Here is a 12,396-nt window from a genome sequence, read left to right on the forward strand (position 1 = left end):
TGACACTCTGCTGTAAAATCTTTGCTTAGCCAATGTCCTGGACAGTTTCCTTATGTTTTCTGTTCATAGTTTGAGGTCTTAGATTTAAATCTTTAATCCATTTTGATTTGATTTTTTGGAAATGCCGAGAGGTGGGAGCCAAGTTTTTTTTGTTGTTATTTTTTGTTGGTTTTTTTTTTTTTTTTTTTTTTTTGAGACAGTCTCACTCTGTCGTCCCCTGGGCTCAGGTGATTCTCATGCCTCAGCCTCCCGGGTAAACTGGGACCACAGGCCGGGGCCACCACAGCTAGCTAATTTTTGTGTTTTAATAGAGACAGGGTTTCACTATGTTGGCCAGGCTGGTCAGACTCCTTGGCCAGGCTGGTCTCGAACTCCTGGCCTCAAGTGACCCTGCTGCCTTGGCCTCCCAAAGTGCTGAGATAACGTGTGAGCCACCACACCCGGCCAAGGGGTTCAAGGGGTCAAGTTTTCTTCTGCGTATGAATATCCAGTTTTTCCAGCACAATTTATTGAGAGACTGTTGTTTCCCCCAGAGTATGTTCTTGGCACTTCTGTCACAAATGAATTTGCTGTAGATGTACTGATTTTTTCTTGGTTCTTTATTCTGTTCCATTGATCTATGTGTCTTATGCTAGTACCATGCTGTTTTTGTTGCTATAGCTGTGTACTATAATATGAAGTCAAGTAGAGTAATTCCTCCAGTTTTTTCCTTTTTGCTCAGGATGGCTTTGGCTATTGTTAATCTTTTGTGATTCCAAAAAAAATTTTAGGCTTAGTTTTTCTATTTCTGTGAAGAATGTCTTTGGTATTTTGGTAGGTATTACACAGTTTGTAGAATGCTTTGGGGAGTTACGGACATTTAAACAATACTGATTCTTCCAATCCATGAACACGGAATATATTTCAGTTATTTTGTGTGCTCTTCAGTTTCTTTCATCAATGGTTTATAGTTTCTGTGGTTGAAATCTTTCACTTCTTTGGTTAAGTTTATTCCTAGGTATTTTATTTGTTGCTATCATAAGTGGGATTACTTTCTTCATGTCTTTTTCAGATTGTTTGCTGTTGGCATGAAAAGCTACTGATTATCATATGTTAGTATTGTATCCTACCACTTTACCAAATTTGCTTTTCAGTTTGAATAGTTTTTTGGTAGAGCCTTTAGGTTTCTCCAAGTGGACAATCATATCATTTCAAACAAGAATAATTTGATTTCTTCCTTTCGAATTTGGAGAGCTTTGTTTTGTTCTCTTGTCTGTTCTAGTTAGGACTTCCAATACTGTTGAATAACTGGTGAAAGTTGGCATCCTTTTCTTGTTCCACATCTTAGAGGTATAGCTGTCAGTTTTTCCTTCTTCAGTATACTAGCTGTGGTTCTGTCATTTATGATTTTACTGTGTATGCTCCTTTTATACTCAGTTTTTCGAGGATTTTTTTTTAATCATTGAGGGATGTTATGTTGAATTTTATGAAATTCTTTTTCAGCATCAGTTGAAATGATCATATGGTTTTTCTTCTTCTGTTAATATGATGTGTCACATGGATTGATTTACATATGTTGAACCATCTTTGCATCCCTGGGATAAATCCCACTTGGTCATCGTGAGTGCTCTTTTTTTGTTGTTGTTGTTCTTTTTGAGACGGAGTCGCGCTCTATCGCCCAGGCTGGAGTGCAGTGGTGCACTCTCAGCTCACTGCAACCTCTGCCCTCCCCGCGGGTTCAATGATTCTCAGCCTCCTGAGTAGCGGGGATTATAGGCGCCCGCCACCATGCCTGGCTAATTTTTGTATTTTAGTAGAGATGGGGTTTCACCATGTTGCCCAGTCTGGTCTCAAACTCCTAACCCCAGGTGATCTGCCCTCCTTGGCCTCCCAAAGTGCTGGGATTACAGGCATGAGCCAGATGCCTGGCCCTAAGAAGAAATTTTAGCTGTCATTCAAACACTAATGTTGGGGTCCGTGCCGGGGGTGGTGGAGAATGAAAGAACACACAAAAGACAAAGACACACAGAGAACATGGCGGCCGCGCTCAGAGCCTCCGCCTCACTTTATTTATACTCCATAAACCCCACATCAGCAGAAAGAATGCAATGCAAAACAAACTTTCTTTTCCCAGATGTAACCTTCTACTAAGTTCTTTGTTTCTATGCTCTTCCTTATCTGCCCGCCTTCTTGGCGCCTACGGGAGTTCATTAAAAGTTCAATTGGAGATACTGTCCTTGAGCCCTATCTATTCTCAGCATACTGTTTTCAAAGGCCCCTGCATTTCCCCCCTTTTTTTTTTGTTTTGCCTCAATCCTAAAAAGGTAGCCCATATTTGTTCTTGTGTTTTCTTTTGTTTTTGGAGGCGACGGAGGGAGCATCGAATCACCAAAAGAAGTAGACCCAATCCAAGTGCCCAAAGCAATATACTTGCAGAGATTGTAGAAATCCATGTCTTCATCTGGGTCCATGGGTTAAAGGCAGCAAGGCGCTGACCCAGCTCCTGAAGGGTTACAGTTCCGGACAACACATGTAATTGTTGTCGAAATGCTTCGGAAATGTTCTGAGTGAGCTCTTGGATGTCCAAACTAATGTTTTTATGGCCTACTAATAATTTTCGGATTACAGTCCAATTTTGAGAGATGTTAAAAGGCACAGGCGTTACACAAAATTAAGTGGAGTTCCAATCACATTGTAATGTCATCCGAGTACTGAGTACAGTGAGCTGATCTCCAAGCCATGTCAATGCTTGCTCCATGTTGTCCAATCTTTCAGCAAGTTAAGAGTCAATGTTTCGTTGTTGAAGCCATAACCGGTGAGATTGTTCATGCCATTGCTGCATAAATTCAGCATTTTGTATGCTTTGACGAAGAGCGAGTCCTGCTATGGCTGCAGTGGAGACGATGGCGACAAGGCTCATCACCGAGGCAATTATAAGTCCAAGGGCACGGAGGGTTCGCTGGAGAGAAGTCCAAATATAAGTCTCAAGAGGTGATGCCCCCCATGGTCGCGTAAGGTTAACAGGTAGCCAAATTTCCTTACGAGCCCTGAGGATATAAATATCCCCAGTAAAGTTGTGCCACCAGGAATGATTGAGGCAAGACAAAAATGTACATGTATCTGTACAATTAACAATCCCCGTAAGATTATCCCATGTCAAATTTCCTGCTAATAATAGGTAGGGCTTACGGACACAAGCAATAGTATATCAGGAGGTATTCCGATATAACTGAATATGAAAGGAGTTATTCGGGTTAGAAAGATTAAGGGCATATTTCCCACAAAAGTGCTAATGGCATCGCCTGCAACTAACAACTTCCAAAAATAACTCTGTACTTCAGGCCTCCTTCACGCCATACCAAGGTTTCATTACTGTTAGCAGCAATACTTTTATTTACCCAGTGTCATTTCAAAGGTATGTGACTAAATTTTGTTTGAAAATCACCGTGCACACTTCAATCAGTTATTTGCATCCCATTGTATTCTAATAAAATCCGGGGTTTAGTTCCCCGACATTGTTGTCACTCCAGCACCTCAATATTAGGAGAAACCTCTAGAATAGGACAAAAAAGTAAAGAACTAGGAATAGTTTCATTACTATATACAGTATGATTATACTGAAAGCTTCTAGTTACAATAATAACAGTATTAGCAGCCACATGACTATGATTATAACGAACAGCCCAAGCTTCATGCGATTTTCGGAGACAATGAGGACTATTTCCCATACATATTGGAACTCCTTCCACTCCAAATTGGTATGTGCTGATTATAATTCCCGTTTCCCATTCTATATTGTCCTTGTCCATATAGGGGGACGGCATCCAAGTAGTGTCATTGGTGAAAACCTTAATTTCCGCCTCTCCCCAGGCGACTCCCTGATACAAGGGCGGAAAGGGAATATAAGTCCAATATTCATACAAAGCCTCACTAAGAGAAATAAGTCCCCCGCCGAGGCACATCCAACAAAGGAAGAAATGCATGCTGAATCCAATTCTCTTTTCAACAGGGTTTCAATCATCTTGTAGGAAACCACTCAGGTCCGCTCCCTGTAAGGACAAGAGCATAGCCCCGTCCCTGTTTTAGAACTTGCCCTTGAACATACTTACCTTCTTCATTAGGATACCAAACCTTTAAACTGTCAGCGGGGACTATCACCGAGGGAGGTGAGGAAAGATGGGTTACGACAGCAGAGTCTTGCAATTGTCTCCATTGATTCAAAAAAATTAAGGTAAAAAGAACCTTCAAAATCTGGTTTCTGGGGGGCTCATTTCCCCCTTTTTGTTTTGTTTTAATAGTTAAGTTTTTAAAGTTAAATTTGCGCGCTCAATGATGGCTTGACCTTGAGTGTTGCCCGGGATACCGGTGATATGTTGAATATTGTATTGCTGTAAGAAAACTTGTAATTTACGAGAGACATAGGCAGGGGCATTATTAGTTTTAAGTATGAGGAATGCCCATGATGGCGAAATAAGCTAAGAGATGAGTAATAACAGAAATGAGAAAAGGTATCAATGGTATGATGAACATTTTAATCGTCCAAAAGAAGGGACACCTCGTAGATTAACCCCAGGATGGAAGGATGGAATGCTCAAAGGAGCACAGGAAGGACAAGCTCGAATAAGAGAACGAGCTTGTTTATGAGTTAAATGAAACCATCGTTGAAGGCCAGAACTATTAGTATGATGTAGAGTATATTTTTGTTCTGCAGCATGTAGGTGGCCGATTAAAAGCAAATCAATCTGAGTATTACCATGAACTAATGGTCCAGAAAGTTGAGAATGAGAACGAAGATGAGTGATGAATAAAGGAGCTCGATGTTGGCTCAAAGTAAAGGATAACAAAGAAAAGAATTTCTGAAGAGAAGAAGTAGCACAAAGAGGTAAAGTGGCCTGAGAAATATAAGAAGTAACATAAACAGCGTATTGAGAATCACTAACAATGTTACAACCAGTAGTAGGGAAATCAAGTAAGATCATCAGAACAGCAAACAATTCTCCCTGTTGCACCGAGGGATAAGGATAAACTGTAACTCAAGATTGATGAAGCTTCTTGCCAAGAATCAGAAGTTGCAAGAAGATAAGTGATCTGACTATGAGTGAATTGAGAGATAATTAAGGAAGGATCTCCTCCCCAAAGTTGTCCACAGTGATGCTGTCCTTTGATGATCAGTTCAGCTAAACGATCGATATAAATAGCCAAGCGTTTAGATATTTTATTGGACAAAAAGATCCAATTTAGTGGTCGATTAGTTTGATGAATCATTCCTGTGGGAGAAGGTAAAGTATGAAATAAACAAAAGGAAGGGCCTTTTGAAGTTGCTCTTCAACAAGCTGGAGTTCCTGTAAAGCCAAAGGAGTTAAATGGCGTGAGTTGTCCAAGTGACTGTCTCCTTCTAGAATAGAAAAAAGATGTTATAACTGATATGTTGGTATTCCTAAAACAGGACGCATCCAATTAATGTCTCCTGGAAGCTTTTGAAAATCATTTAATGTTTTTAAATGATCACGTCGAATTTGAATTTTTTGGGGTCGAATATTTTGTGCCCCCAAGGTATAACCTAAATATTGAATAAGAAAATCCAGTTAAATTTTTTCTGTGGCAATATTAAGTGAGTAGAAAGAAAGCTGAGTTTGTAATGATACAAAAGCATCTTGCTGCTTTTCTCTGGTTTTAACTTTGTGGGATAAGGGCAGGATTAGGAAGACCAGGCTGTAAACTTTCCCTAGGTTTAATGTAAACATTTATAGTTTTAAGACAAGACAAAGACGGGAATTCCATGCAGAAATATGTGGCTTTATATTCCTCTCGGCCATTTGTTTTTTGACTTACTCTTTTAGAGTCCTAAGTATTTCTTTAAATAATGGTCACTGTTTCACCTAAATAGGAGTGGTGGCTGTGAGTTTAAAGGATTGTAGCCCATTTTGAACATCTTATTTTTGGCAGCTGAGGAAATATGAGGAATGTTTAAAAAAGCAGCAAATTGTTGTGAAAGATCTTGTTCCCAAAAATTAATATTGATAGGAACAATATAAAAATAAAAAAAAACACTTGACCTTGTTGACCTTTAGGACTGACACAGGTTAAAGGTTCTACGTCTTGATAAATCACAGAAGCAGCACCCAAGCCAGTGAGTATAACTGAAACTTGTCTTTTTTCCCATTGAACAGGCCACTAATTTAAACAAATAATAGACATATTCACCCCCATATTAATTAACCCTTTAAAAACTATTCCATTAATATGCAATGAACATAAAGGCTTTTGATTAGAAACTAAAGTTTCCCAAAAAACAGTTTTTTCTGTGCTACCAAATCCTCCCTATTGAGAATACGTTCCCCTGCCTCTAGGCGTATAAATTGTGAAACTTGTACCATAATAAAAATTTTATTAGTAACATCAAGATCAATGATTTCTGGGATCATCATTAATTTCCGTATAGCACTGTTGTTTTGACCTAACAAAAGTCCTACATGTCCTTTTGGCAAAGGGTCACACACTCTAATAGCTAATTTATATACTCCTCTATTAGGAGACAAAGTGTAAGGCTGAGTAATAGCTAAGTCAGCAGCGGCGCTCTGCTTAGTTGCCGCATAAAGCTGAGAAACTGGGGTAAGGTGTGGGATCCTTAAGGAGGACTTGAATTTATTCCTTAATGTTGTAGGCCATTGCTCACTGAATATTGTAGTAGTCTTGTATTGTAATTGTTGGGGCCCCAAGCCTGTGGGCCCCGACTCCCGTTTCCCAGGAGAGGAGACAGTAAATTTCCACTTTTATCAGTTTTGGAACGACATTTATTTGTCCAATGTCTACCTTTACCACAATATTTGTACACCTCTGAAGGCAGCTTTCTGCCTTGAGGGATAAAAGTGTTCAATTTTTATGACATTCTTTTTTTTGAAATGTCTAGGTTTACCACACTGCAAACAAACACCTTGTTTGTTATTTCCTTTTAAGGCTTTAGACAAAGCTCCAGCAAATAATTGACCATCATAAAGAGCCCCTCCAACACTAACACAAGTTTTAATATATTTATCTAAATTGGCCCCATTGGCCTTTAACGATTTTAACAATTTTTAACAGTCAGCATAAGCATTTTTAAAAGACAATGTTTGTAACAAAATTTTTGAAGCAAGGCCAGCACCTACAATTTTGAAGACAGCATCCTGAAGACGGGCTACGAAATCTAAATATTGTTCATTTGTGCCCTGTAAAATCTTCACAGAGGAAAGGGAACATTTTCCTGTTATCTCTACCTTATTTCAGGCCCTCAAAAACAAAGTCTTGATTTGAGTAAAGGCAACATCATCTAAACCAGCCTGAGCATTAAGAGTAGCATATTGGCCCGTGCCTGTGAGTTGTTCCTCAGTGGGTCCGGGGTGATCACACATAATATTTTTCCTAGCCTATACATGTGCCTTGTTCATTTACCAGCTGTGCAATTGTAACCACTGAGAACGATCAAGAAAAGCCTTCCCCAAAGTCTTCCAGTCTATAGGAATCATCAGATTTTCTGATGAAAAAACATCAAGAAGACCAAGGATAAAAGGAGATTGAGATCCATAGTTAGAAATGGCAGCTTTCATTTCTTTTTAAAAATTTAATTTGTAAGGCATTAAATTGGACATTATTGCCACCATTTGAAAACTGAGCATTAGGAGCAAAAGAAGCACAAATAGTTGGAAACAGATCCAGCTCCTTAAATTTTTTTTTTAAAATTAAAAGTATATATAATATATAATAATACTCATATCCCCAAATATAAAGAATCTCAACATATTAATAAGAAAAGGCAAATAACCCAACCAAAAGTAGCAGAACAAAGAAATGACAATAAACCTATATGTCTAACATCATTACTCACTAGGAAATATGTATATTAATACCAAATTGAGAATCATTATATACACAATACAATGGTTAAAATTTAAAAACACAGAAAATATCAAGAGGTAGTTAATGTGTTAAGCAACTCGAATACTCAACTTCTGTTTGGAGTGTAAATTGGTGGAACCTATGCACCCCTATAACATAACAATTTCCTAGCTGGGGTTATTAATACTATATTAATATTAATAGTTAATATTAATGTGTTTATTGACTATTGAAATACTCATAATATTTTAACAAACAATAAGATATACATATACACTGGTTTTAACATATTAAACAGGTGTTTAGTATAAATTTAAAGTATGTCTGATGTGAACAGGGCTTCAACTTTGCCAAACAAAGGCAAAGATAAGGAAGCCGGGGGATTGGAGGCTCTGGAAAATCCTCTTTTAACAGGGCAGAAGGAAAAGAAACAGGGAAAGCTCGCAAAGGTGAATTAGAAGAATATATCTGTAATATTTGTTGAAGCATTTCCATAATACTCTGCATGTCAGAATTTCCCTTAGAAGAAGGAAGAGCTGGCTTTTTCTCTTCTCCCCCTTTTGCTACGCCCCCATCCTCTGTTATCCTGGCACAAATGGGCTTCATTTCAGATTTATTTTTTTTCCAAATCCTCAGATACCTTTCCTCCTGTGGCTACATTACCACACTCTGAATCAGTCTCAAGTAACTCTAATGTCTGAGTGATAGAGTCACACAAGGTCCACAATTTTAGAGGCATAATATCCCCTAACTGGAGAGCTCTAAGCAGAGTTTTTACTACCTGTAACCATTCTCTGCGATTCAGCTGCACTTTAGTCTGATACTGAAACCAGTAACAATGTTGTTCAACATGGGCAAACAATCACTTCAAAGTCTTTTTCTTTCACTTCTACTCCTATAGACAGCAATAGTCCTTGAAACAGCCGTAAATATTCTGAGGCCAGAGAGATGGAATTCCCCATAATGAAAGCTTAAGAAGGTTCCCCTTAACAATATCTGGGCCTTACCCGCCCCTAGGGGGTTCCCCTCCTTGTTTTCCCCTACTCACCCGTGCTGACCCTGCTCGCTGCGCCACTTGTTGGGGTCCGTGCCGGGGGGTGGTGGAGAATGAAAGAACACACAAAAGACAAAGACACACAGAGAACATGGCGGCCGCGCTCAGAGCCTCCGCCTCACTTTATTTATACTCCATAAACCCCACGTCAGCAGAAAGAATGCAATGCAAAACAAACTTTCTTTTCCCAGATGTAACCTTCTACTAAGTTCTTTGTTTCTATGCTCTTCCTTATCTGCCCGCCTTCTTGGCGCCTACGGGAGTTCATTAAAAGTTCAATTGGAGATACTGTCCTTGAGCCCTATCTATTCTCAGCATACTGTTTTCAAAGGCCCCTGCACACTAAGAATTTATGAATACACTTTTTTTGTTTTTTTCTTTTCTTTCCTTTTCTTTTGAGATGGAGTCTCGCTCTGTCGCCCAGGCTGGAGTGCAGTGGTGTAATCTCAGCTCACTACAGCCTCCGCCCCCGAGGTTCAGTGATTCTCCTGCCTCAGCCTCCTGAGGAGCTGGGATTACAGGCGCCCACCACCATGCCTGGCTAATTTTTGTATTTTAGTAGAGACGGGGTTTCACCATGTTGGCCAGGCTGGTCTCAAACTCCTAACCTCAGGTGATCTGCCCGCCTCAGCCTCCCAAAGTGCTGGGATTATAGTCGTGAGCCACGTGCCCGGCCCTAAGAAGAAATTTTAACTGTCATTGAAATACTAAGAATTTATGAATACACGTTTTTAGAAATATAGTTCTAATTGAACAGTGTTTCAGTGTGGAACATAACATATTTACCAACATCTAAATATATTTTGTTTTTCTGAAATAAAAAGCCCAAAATATATAAGATGAACTCATATTTAGTAGCTAAATATCTTAGCATTACATCTTATTTGGAAATTATCTGGATATTTAATGAATATCCATCACTGAATTTAGTTTACCAAAACTATAAAGATAGAGAAACTTTTTCCCCTATAATTTATTTACAGTTTATTTATTTTTTCTTTTCCAACATTTATTTTAGATTCAGGGAGTATGTGTGCAGGTTTGTTATACTGGCAAATTTTGTTTCATGGTGGTTTGGTGCACAAATTATTTCATTACACAGATAATGAGCATAACATCCAACAGGTAGCTTCTATTCTTACCTTCCTTCTACTCTAAAGTTGGCCCCAATGTCTTTTGTTCCCATCTTTGTGTCTATGTTTACTCAATATTTAGCTCCCACATATAAGAGAGAACATGCAGTATTTGGTTCTCTGTTCTGTGTTAATTAAATTATCCAGCGGCATTCATGTTGCTGCAAAGGACATGATTTTGTGTTTGTTATGGCTGCATAGCATTCCCTGGTGTTCATGTACATCATGTTATTTATTCAGTCCGTTGTTGATGGGCATGTAGGTTGATTCTATGTCTTTGCTATTGTGAAAAGGCTACAGTGAACATACACATGCAATGTGTCTTTGTTGGAGAACGATTTTTTTTTTTTTTTTTTTGAGACGGAGTCTTGCTCTGTAGCCCGGGCTGGAGTGCAGTGGCCGGATCTCAGCTCACTGCAAGCTCCGCCTCCCGGGTTCACGCCATTCTCCTGCCTCAGCCTCCGGAGTAGCTGGGACTACAGGCGCCCGCCACCTCGCCCGGCTAGTTTTTTGTATTTTTAGTAGAGACGGGGTTTCACGGTGTTAGCCAGGATGGTCTCGATCTCCTGACCTCGTGATCCGCCCATGTCGGCCTCCCAAAGTGCTGGGATTACAGGCTTGAGCCACCGCGCCCGGCCTGGAGAACGATTTATACTCCTTTGGGTGTATACCCTGTAATGGGATTGCTGGGTCAAATGGCAGCCCTGGTTTAAGTTATTTCAGAAATCTCCAAAATGCTTTCCACAGTGGCTAATGTACGTTTTCACCAGCAGTGTATAGGCATTCCTTTGTTTCTGCAACCTCACCAGCATGTTATTTTTTTACTTTCTAATTATAACCATTTTGAATGGTGTAATATAGCATCATTGTGGTTTTGTGTTGCATTTCTCTAATGATCAGTGATTTTGAACATTTTTTCATATGCATATTGGCCATGTGCATATCTTCTTTTGAGAAATTTCAGTTCATGTCCTTTGCCTTTTTTTTTTTTTTTTTTTTTTTTGAGACAGAGCCTCGCTCTTTCGCCCAGGCTGGAGTGCAGTGGCGCGATCTCAGCTCACTGCAACCTCCGCCTCCTGGGTTCAAGCGATTCTGCTGCTTCAGCCTCCCGAGTAGCTGGGATCACAAGCGAATGCCACCACACCCGGCTAATTTTTGTATTTTTAGTAGAGACGGGGTTTTGCTGTGTTGGCCAGGCAGGTCTCGAACTCCTGACCTCAGGTGATCCGCTCGCCTTGGTCTCCCAAAGGCGTGAGCCACCGCACCTGGCCGTTGTTATTTCTTTTCTTCTTCTAGCTTTGAGGTTGGTATGCTCTTATTTTTCTAACTCATCTAGGTCTGATGCTAGGTGGTTAATATGAGATTTTTCTAACCTTTTGAACTGGGCTTTTGGCACTATAAACTTTTCTCTTAACATTGCTTTAGCTGTGTCCAAGAGATTCTGAAATGCTGTGTCTTTTCTTTATTCATTTCAAATATTTCTTCATTTCTGCCTTAATTTCATTATTTACCCAGTCATTCAGAAGCAGGTTGTTTAATTTCCACGTAACTGTATGGTTTTCAGAGATCTTCTTGATACTGAGATCTGTTTTTATTTAGCTGTCGTCTGACAGTGCAGTTGGTGTGATGGCCAAGCGTGTGGTTGATTTGCGAATACATGCCATGTGCGGATGGGAAGAATGGGCATTCCGTTGTTGAATGGAGTGTTCTGGAGATGTGTATTCAGTCCGTTGTTCAGGTGTTGGGTTCAGGTCCCTAACTTTGTTAGTTTTCTGCTTTGATGATCTCATACTGTCAGTGGAGTGTTAAAGTCTTCCACTAATACTGTATGGTTATCTGTGTCTATTCATAGGTCTCTAAGAAATAGTTTTATGAATCTGGGTGCTTCAGTATTGTTGCATATATATTTAGAATATTTAAGTTTTCTGATTTTTTTTTTTTTTTTTTGAGACGGAGTCTCGCCCTGTCGCCCAGGCTGGAGTGCAGTGGCGCAATCTCGGCTCACTGCAAGCTCCGCCTCCCGGGTTCACGCCATTCTCCGGCCTCAGCCTCCCGAGTAGCTGGGACTACAGGCGCCCGCCACTGCGCCCGGCTAATTTTTTTCTATTTTTAGTAGAGACGGGGTTTCACCATGGTCTCGATCTCCTGACCTTGTGATCCGCCCGCCTCGGCCTTCCAAAGTGCTGGGATTACAGGCGTGAGCCACCGCGCCCGGCCAAGTTTTCTGATTTTATTGAACATTTTATCATTATGCAATGCCCTTCTTTGTCTTTTTTCTTTCTTTCTTTCTTTTTTTTTTTTATTTTGAGACGAAGTGTTGCTCTGTCACCCAGGCTGGAGTGCAATGGTGAGAAC

At 40.0% G+C, this 12,396-nt stretch overlaps 1 protein-coding gene and 1 long non-coding RNA gene across 4 annotated transcripts in view; one reads left to right on the forward strand and one right to left on the reverse strand.

Moving 5' to 3' along the window:
- The window catches only part of ZNF695 (zinc finger protein 695), a 33,965-nt gene that overhangs the window by 3,281 nt on the left and 18,288 nt on the right, over window positions 1–12,396 (forward strand). The window lies entirely within an intron of this gene.
- Window positions 2,004–9,041, reverse strand: LOC144340128 (uncharacterized). Its single transcript, XR_013415847.1, has 2 exons — window positions 8,903–9,041; window positions 2,004–4,028 (listed from the first exon to the last, which is right to left on the reverse strand). It is a non-coding gene; the product is annotated as an uncharacterized LOC144340128 (long non-coding RNA).

This window comes from Macaca mulatta, chromosome 1, assembly GCF_049350105.2.
Source record: "Macaca mulatta isolate MMU2019108-1 chromosome 1, T2T-MMU8v2.0, whole genome shotgun sequence".
NCBI classification, from domain to species: domain Eukaryota; kingdom Metazoa; phylum Chordata; class Mammalia; order Primates; family Cercopithecidae; genus Macaca; species Macaca mulatta.